The sequence below is a fragment of the Bison bison genome, unplaced genomic scaffold (assembly GCF_000754665.1).
Source record: "Bison bison bison isolate TAMUID 2011002044 unplaced genomic scaffold, Bison_UMD1.0 scf7180017864038, whole genome shotgun sequence".
In the NCBI taxonomy this organism is placed as follows: domain Eukaryota; kingdom Metazoa; phylum Chordata; class Mammalia; order Artiodactyla; family Bovidae; genus Bison; species Bison bison.
Window position 1 is genome coordinate 4,206,529 of NW_011494610.1, and position 9,174 is coordinate 4,215,702.

The 9,174-nt window shown below is 51.1% G+C and overlaps 1 long non-coding RNA gene across 1 annotated transcript; it reads left to right on the forward strand.

The window, feature by feature from the left end:
• Positions 1-5,811: 5,811 nt before the first annotated feature.
• Positions 5,812-8,928, forward strand: LOC104985081. The gene is made up of 3 exons (XR_824832.1): positions 5,812-6,026; positions 7,467-7,556; positions 8,508-8,928. It is a non-coding gene; the product is annotated as an uncharacterized LOC104985081 (long non-coding RNA).
• Positions 8,929-9,174: the final 246 nt, after the last annotated feature.

The window sequence follows — 9,174 nt, forward strand, 5'->3', positions numbered from 1 at the left end:
AGGCGGCTGGTTTATCCCTGGTCACGGAGCTGGCATTTCAGCACAGCTGTGACTTGAACCTGTGGTAAGTCCCAGGGCCCTCTTTTTCTAGCCACTTTCTGTGGGTTCCTTGGCTTTCTCTCCATTTACAATCATGTTGTCTGTGACTCGAGATCGTTTCATTTCTTCTTTCCCTGTCTGGCCACCTTGACACATTCGAGGAAAAAACTTGCATGACATGAATTATAGCTCAAGTAGATTCTATAATCTGCACAGAGATTCTCTCAGGAACTTAAGTCTCCTCAATTACTGACATTTGGAAAATACAGAGAGAAAAGAAAACACGACATCTCTGATAGGACCCCCCATAAAGGCTAACTTTCCAACAGTTTTGTCCTCCGAGTGGCTTCCTCTGTTTAGAAATTTTGTTGTGCAGTTGCAATCACACTCTACACACAACTTCAAATCTTGCTTTTCCTAAACTGTACAATTTTTAAATGTTATCACAGAATCCTCTTGGATGTTATTTTAATTGTTGTTATTGTGGCAAAGACCCATGCTTCCCTCCAATTCTCTGATCTCTCCCTCTTCTTTAGTAATAAAAATCTCAAATTTTAGCTGGGCAAGTGACCACCCAGAAAAAAAACTACATTCCCCAGCCTTTTTTTTTTTTTTTGGCTATACCATGTGGCATGTGGGACATTAGTCCCCCAATCAGGGATCAAACCTGTGCCTTCTGCATCAGAAGCTTGGAGTCTAAACCACTGGACCACCAGGCAAGTCTCTCCCCAGTCTCTCTTGCAGCTAAGTGTGTCCATGTGACAAGTTCATGGGGTATAATGTCCAAGTCCTTACGGAGAGAGTGCCTGTGCTTTTTCCCAGCCTCCTCACTGGCTGGAATGCAGAGTTGTGGCTAGAACTGAGTGGCTATCTTGGGCCACGGTAGAAGCCTAGAAGAAAGAATCCCTGACGAATGTATGAAGCCACCCCACCAGCCCTGGACTAAATCTCCACACTTCTTTTGTGTAAGAGAGAAAAACAAGCTTTTCTTTCACCTGTTTTCTGGTTTTCTTTGGCCACTCAAGGATGTACATAACCCTGAGCGCCCCACTAACATTTAACCCTGAGCGTCCCACTAATATTTCACTGGAGCAATCAGTTCTTGGCTTCTTTTCAGGATCATTGCCTGATTAACTAAACCCGTTCCCTGGTCACAGGGTGTTTAGGTAGTTTCTGATTCCTCACGACTCTACATAATTCTACTGCAAATATCTTGGTGCATCTTTCACTATTTGTGATTATCTCCTCAGATTAGAATTCCAGAAGAGGGATTTAGGAGTCAAAGAACATGAATAATCTTGTTCTTGTTGTTTAGTTGCTAAGTCATGTCTAACTCCGTGACCCTATGGACTGCAGCACACCAGACTGCTGTGTCTTCCACCATCTCCCGGAGTTTGCTCAAATTCATGTCCACTGAGTTGTGATGCTATCCAACTGTCTCATCTTCTGCTGCCCCCCTTCTCCTCCTGCCTTCTATCTTTCCCAGCATCAGGGTCTTTTCCAATGAGTTGGCTCTTTACATCAGGTGGCCAAAGTATTGGAGCTTCAGCTTCAGCATCGGTCCTTCCAATGAACATTCTTAATACCTGTTAGTACTTGTCATCCCGGGGTGGGCACAGAGTTAGGACTGAGGGCTATTCAGCCAGAAACGAGGCCCAGGTCTTCTGGCAGGGCTGTCCAGAAGGGAGCCTGCTTGCTCTCCTGGGACCCCTCCCAATGCATCCTTGAGGGCCAGGTCCATTCTCCTCCACACCTCTTGTCCTGCCCTTCTCTGATTACACATCTCTAGCAGGCGTGTCTGACTGGTAGAGCCCCAAGTCCCAGGCCTGCACCAAGCCAAGCGAGGCTGGGAATGTGCATCTTCCGGCATCTCTGTCGGGGAGCTGTGGCCACTAGGGTAGGAACGTCCCTGACGTGGAGGATGCAACGTGCAGGGCAGCCAGAAAGTAGGGCAGAGCTTAGTTCCACAAGCAAAGACCCAGCTGGGCCTGTGGGAGGAATGCAGAGAGGTTTCTGGCAACACTTTTTCATTTCTTCTCCACTTATGATGCAGGAACAGCAGGCAATAAAGGGAACAAGGATATCATTCCTGGTTGTGTCAGCCTCACAGTTAACTCAGCTCTGCAAAAGCTGAGTGAGAGCCGGCAATCTGCATCTGTCAGGTCACAGGCCCCTTTCTCTTTCCACCACCCGAGGCCAGCAAGTCAACCTGGATGTCCTCCTCCAGCTGTGGTTGTGTCTCTCTGACCACTGACCACTGACCACACCCCTTAAGGGGAGGGCCTGTTTGCCTTACCCACTGTAGTCCTCCCAGCACCCAGGCAGGCTCTGGCACACAGAGATTTATCTGGCACAACAGATAAATCTTGAATGAATGAATAATGACAGTCAGTTCTCAGCCTTGGAAGGAAGCTTGGAATCTTGGAATTAGCATTTCTTGATTCAACCAATATTGAACGCCTACAATGCTCCATAAAGAAGGTTGAACACTGAAAAATTGATACTTTCTAACTGGTGGTGCTGGAGATGATTCTTCAGAGTCCCTTGGACTGCAAGGAGATCAAACCAGTCAATTCCAAAGGAAATCAACCCTGAATAAGTCATTAGAAGGACCGATGCTAAAGCTGAAGCTCCAAAACTTTGGCCACCTGATGCAAAGAGCTGACTCATTGGAAAAGACCCTGATGGTGGGAAAGACTGAGGGCAGGAGGAGAAGGAGGGACAGAGGATGAGATGGCTAGATTGTATTACTGACTCAATGGACATGAATTTGTGCAAACTCAGGGAGACAGTGAAGGACAGGGGAGCCTGGCAACCTGCAGTCCCTGGGTTCACAGAGTCAGACACGACTGAGCGACTGAGCAACAACAATACTCCAGGCTCTGTTTTAGGTGCTGGGGCTACTGTAGGAAAGATAACAAGCGTAGTCGGTGGGCATGGACACTAAATACGAATGTGATCCAAAATATGAGTGTAACGAAACATAATGTGACATGATATTCATTGTTCAGTCCTTTACGACCCCATGGACTGTAGCCTGCCAGGCTCCTCTGTCCGTGGGATTTTCCAGGCAAGAATACTGCAGTGGGTTGCCATTTCCTTCTCCAGGGGATCTTTCCCACCCGGAGATCAAACCCAGTTCTCCTACATTGCAGGCGGATTCTTTACTATTGAGCCACCAGGTAAAACTTAAGAAAGGAAGCCTTAGGAAGAAAGATAACACTGGATAAGTAACTTAGAGAGGCTAATTTAAAAAAAAAAAAAAGGTTGTGAAGTCCTGTCTTAGAAGAAGACATTTGAGCAGAGATCTGAAGTAAGCAAGCCAGGAGAAGCGTATTCCCGGCAGAGGAAACAGCCGGTGCAAGGGCCCTGGGGTAGGAACGGGCTTGACATGTGCTGTATGCACGGAGGCAGCCAGGAAGGGAAGGGTTATACCCAGTTTCCCAACTTCAGCACATGTACGGAACACTTCACTGGCAACTGGAGGAAACAGTGGGATGGGAGTGGGATGAGTTTTTCACTTTTAAGCTTCTCTGGAAAAACATGTCAGTGAGAGACAATAAATCTTGATTTGTCCCAAAAAACAATGGGCCCGTGAAACCCATGAAGTGTCAGGCTGAAAGTAAACGGCCGAAGGGCTGGGGCACGGGTGGCTCATATGGAATTCGTTAAGGGATCTGTGTTTGAAAAAGAATTTCCCAGTTCGGGGCAGAAGTCTCTGGTCAGCATCAAAAAGCTGTTTATTGTGGTGCCTCCGTGCAGACATGAAAAATGGAGATTTGCTGCCTAGCTAGAGATGTGGAAAGATGTACCCGATATGCTAAGTGGGAAGAAATAGGTCACAGGGTAGGATAATACATTATGTAACCCCTTAGAGAAGTCACCCATTCCTTCCTTCATTCGGAAAATATTCAGTGCAGGCCTACTGTGCGCTGGCACCCTGCTGGCTGTGGGGGCCGCAGACGTGACCCTCCCTGCCTCCTGGAACTTTCTGCACAGTGGAGAAGGCAGATAATGATCAGAATATCTAATCATCAAATACAAATATATCATCACAAGCTTTGATCAGAGCTAAAGGAAAAAAGATACCTGGGAAGGCAAGAATGTGCAGAGACGTCAGGTGGTGGAAAAAGCCTAAAAGGATGTACTCCTAACTGTGGAAGGGGAAGTAAGGTTTCAGGAGATTCCACTTTTCTTATCTTCCCCTTTCTTCTCTTTGTGTGTTCTGATTTTTTTAAGCAATGTCATACTTTATAATTAAGTGAGTTGAAAAACACAAACAAAACCAAAATGAATAGAGGAATTGGAAGTCATGTGTCCAAAGATGATTTAACCCCAGGAAAGGAAGGAAGGACATGTGAGAATCTGCTAACTGTGCTGGCTTCCAGGAAGCGGAGCCAGAGGCTGGGGTGGGAGAGACAACCTCATAGCTCACTGGAGGCCCCTTAAACTGATTGAGTATGCACGGATGAAAAAACAAACAACAATAATAAAAATAAGCAAAGATATTTTCAAATGAAACTTCAAATCAGGTTTTATTTTTGTGAAAAATGAAAAAGCAGGCCAGAGAAGGAACTCAGGACAAATAAATTAACTAAGCCAAATTTCCACAAAAAATCTGTGTGTTGTTTATCTCTGGAGGGGGGCCTTCTTGTTTTCATCTCCGTACTTCTCCGTAACTCCTATATTTAAAATTAGAAGAATAAAAAAGACAAGAAAACAGACCTCTGTGCTTTGAAAGGCATTGTTTTGCCTGCTTTTCACAGTAACTCTCTAATGTGTCTTGTTCATTGTTCCCATTTGACAGATGCGGAAACTGAGGCTCAGCTGATGAAGCCCCTGGCCAGAAGTCACACAGCTGGATTGAACCCAGGTTGGTCTAACCCCCCAAAGTCTGTTTTAAACCAGGATGCTCAGGTGCCCTTCAAGATGTCCTTCACGGAAATTGGCATTGCTTTTGAAAATCAGAGGGGGAGAAAACCAAACAAACCAAACAAGAAATATGACATTTTTTAAACCACTTCTTCAGGCTCTGATGGGGCCTGAGACCAACTGGGCTTGGGCAGGATTTCCCGGCAGGGGCACTGTTTGTACTTTGGGTGGGGTGTTCCTTCATGGTGCCTGGCCATCCCCCCGCCCACTCCATGCAGGTCCCTGCCCTCTGAAGACCAGCTGTGTCCCCCAATCCTGCGTCATCCAGACCCCCATCCCTCTCCGAAGCTTCCCCTGTTGAAGACTGCTGGGGGGCGCCCTGTGTTCCCGCAGTGAGCTGAGCGCTTCCCAGGCTGTAAGCCCCCTGTTAGAGTTGACCCTCCCTGCAGATGAGGGGAGAGATGAGGCTCAGAGAGGCTGGGTGACTCGCCCGAGGTCACACAGTAAGCACTGAGCCCTGGGTCTTGTCCCAGGCTGCAGCATCTCCCCTTGGGGACCAGGCAGGCCCAGGAGCTGTCTCTTACAGCCCGGAGGCTAGGCTGAAGGGGAGAAAGAGGCGTGTGAACTGCAGTCCCCGGCCCCGGACCAGGTGGCTGCCAAGCACCACCGTTCACTCTGGCCAGGGAGGCCAGGCGGGGAGACTCGGAGCCCCAGGCTGAAGGGCCGGGCGGGCGCTGGGGACGGGAAAGCGCGGCTCCCTCTGCCTGCCCGGCAGCGGCCGTGGCCGCCCGCCAGGCCCCGCCTGACGTCAGGCTCTGACCAGGGACATAATGTGCTGGCGTGGGGACAAGGGCTGGCTGCAGGGAGACGGGCCGGAGGCGGGGCTGTCAGGGGAGACAGGCAAGGGGGGAGCGAACAGGAAAGGGAGAAACAGACAGAGTTCAAGACGCAGAGACTCAGAGGCGGAGAAGAGGAACACAGAACCAGAAGGAAGGGACCCCGAGGGCGGGGGAGGAAGACCCAGGACATGAAAGGGGAAATTGAGGTGGAAATTGAGAGACCCAGAGATGCAGAAAAACAGCAATAGAAAGTGGTTTAGAGAAAGCTGCGGGCAGGTGAGGGGGACAGACAGACAGACAGCAGAGATCAGAGGGGTGTGAGGTTTAAGTGCAAGCTTGGGAGACCCCAGACCTGGGCGGGACGTGGCTCTGCCCTGGGGGCTGGTGACTCAGCACTCCCGGCCTCTGATTCCTGACCTGGGGGCTGGGGCCCGCAGTCACAGGCCTTATTCATTTGGGGAGGGAGCAGGGTCCCCCCTCCACAATAGGGATGGTGGGAGTCCAGCTGCAGGGAACCTTCTGGCAGCACTCGGCAGGTGATGAGAGCCAGAGACACTGGAGGTGACAACTAGAGGGGGTGGGCAAGGCAAGAGAGAAAGAGGGTGCAAGCAAGGGGAGAGGGGAGAGCTGACCCCACGGAAAAGAGCCCCTGCTCCAGAGTGCCCCTGGCCCCACTGCCGCCAGGCGTCCCCCCGCCCACCCCCGGCGCTACACGAACACAAGGCCACTGTCACAGACCTTGGCCCGGCCTTGCCTGCCTCAGGGCCCAGCCCCCTGTTTATGGGCTTGAGAAGGCCATGATCCCAGGGCCGTCACGTCACCAAAGCCGAACAAGGCCAGGGCCCGCTCGCTGCCGGCCTTCCAGCCCTGTCATCCCTTATCCAGCTTAATTATTAAACGCCCCAGCAGGGCCGAGGGTCTGAGCCAGCTGCCCTCCCAGGGGTGGGCAGGGGTGACTGCGTGTCCCCATTCATGCAGGGGCACACTCAGTCTCGAGACCCCAGGCTGTACTTGCAAAGTGCCCTTTCTCTCGCCCCCACTGCTCCCAGGAGCCGCCATCACCTTCATCTTCATCCTCAGAGTTAGTAAGCTAAAGCAGCTACCGGGTATGGGGCACGGTCCCTAGGCCCCCTGACAGTCCCAAGAGAGTGAGCCATATTATTGTTCCATTTTCCAGATGAAGAAACTGAGGCTCAGGAAGCTAGAGTCACTCTCTCAGGGCCACCTGGTAACTTGTTAAGTGGCAGAGCCATGTGTCCAGCCCGGCCACCCTATTGAGCAGATAGCAGCCCCCATTTCCTGAGCAGCTGCTGAGTGCCAGGCTACTTGAGCCAGATGCCTTACCTACATCGTCTCTTTCAACTGAGGTGGCAGTTCTTAGCCCAGCACGATTTTTTTCCCCTCAGGAGGCTTTAGGCTACATCAGGGGTCATTTGGCATTCTCACAACTGGGGACATGCTCCTGGCATCTCAGGGATGGAGGTCAGTGAGGCCTTTCAGCATCCCACCCCGCAAAGGGCAGCCCCCACAGCAGAGAACATGAGTTAATAAGAGTTGCTCAGTTGTGTCCAACTCTTCACGAACCCATGGACTGTAGCCCTCCAGGCTCCTCTGTCCATGGAATTCTGCAGGCCAGAATACTGGAGTGGGTTGCCATGCCCTCCTCCAGGGGATCTTCCCGATCCAGGGATGGAACCTGTGTCTCCCACATTGCAGGCAGATTCTTTACTGACTGAGCCACCAGGGAAGATCCAGCCCCCAAGGTCAGTAGCATGGAGGCTGAGAACCCTGCTGTAAGTGGAACAGGTGAGAACTCTGCAGTAACCCTGTTACAATCTCCAGTCGCGGACGTGGAATCCGAGGCACAGACAGAGAGCCCCACTGCCGGGGCTCCCACCCCATGACCCTGCTCTTCCCTCACGAGACCCAAGGCCACTTCTGATGGCGTCTGCCCTTAGGAGACCTCAACTAACCTCTATTTCAGGCCCTTTGAAGCCCTTGCGTGCCTAATATAAACAAGGCCTCACTGTTTTTTCACATGTGAAGACGGGGTTTTAATCACTGACTGAAGAAAGAGATCAAGCCAAAAAGTCACCGGGACAGTCAGAATGTCTTTAAATGTGATTGTATTTTATTCACAACAGCAGAGGGGGCTGTTGGGAACTGGCCTCACAGGGATTCGTGGAGCAAAGGTTTCCTGAGCACTGCTAGGTGCCAGGCCCTGTCTCTGGTGCAGGAGATACAGCAGAGAACCAGACAGACCGGCCCTACTGGGTCTTTAAGAGATAGCAGTCTTGTGGGGATGGTGGATAATCAACAGGAAAACAAACAGTAAAGACAGCTTCAGACTGTGTTCAGACTGTGGGGAGAGGGAAGGGCTGTCACAGGGAGGGCAGAGTCCAAGGGGGCCTTTCTGAGGAAGTGGGACCTGAAGGATACCAAGCAATAGCCTTGGGAAGAGGCAGGGCGGAAGGCTCCAGGCCGAGGGAACAGCATGTGCAAAGGCCCCGAGGCAGGCGCATGCGTGGAGTGTTGAGGCCCAGCAAGCAGGGCTGGAGAGGAGCTTAGAGAAGTAACCAGCACACAGCTGTGTAGGACTCTGTGGCCACTGTAAGGGCTTTGCATGCGCTCTGAGGGAGCTGGGGTTTATAGGGTGATTTTAAGCAGAAAAGGCGCAAGACTTAACTTAGGTTCTAACAAGATCCCTTTGGATGAATGATGCTCCCTTTCCCAAATATCCTCCTCTTAATCCCCCAGACCTTTGAACGTCACTTTGTATGGCATAAGGAATTATGCAGCTATGATTTAGCTAAAGATCTTGAGCTGGGAAGATGATCCTGGATGATCTGAGTGGGCCCAACGGAATCACGGGAGTCCTTATAAGATGGAGGCTGAAGGAGGTTTGACCACAGAAGAGGAGAAGGCAGAGAGAATGACAGAACCAGATTGAAAGGAGGCACATTGAAGAGGGAAGAAGGGGCCACAAGCCAAGGGATGCAAGTCACCACTGGAAGTTGGAGAAGACAAGGAAACAGCCTCTCCGCAGAGCCTCCGGCAGGAGCCAGCCCTGCCAGCATCTCGACTTCAGTCCAGAGACTGATTTCAGACTTCTGACCTCCAGAACTCTAAGTAAATAAATTTGTGCTCTTAAGCCACGAAATTTGTGATCATTTGCTACAGCAGCCGTGGGAAACTGATGCAGATGCCATGGGGAAGACAGAGGTGGGGAGAGTGGGGTGGGCAGTGACGTGGGGAGAGTGAAGTGGGAGCTGGGGGACCAAGGCTGGGGGCTACTGCAGTAGTCCAGGCAGGAGATGAGGGTGGGCAGAGAGAAGTGGATGGATTCAAGAGGACTTTAGGAAGCCAGACAGGCAGCCTTGCTGATGGGCTGGATGCAGCATGGCAGGGGGGTTGGGGGGGGTGC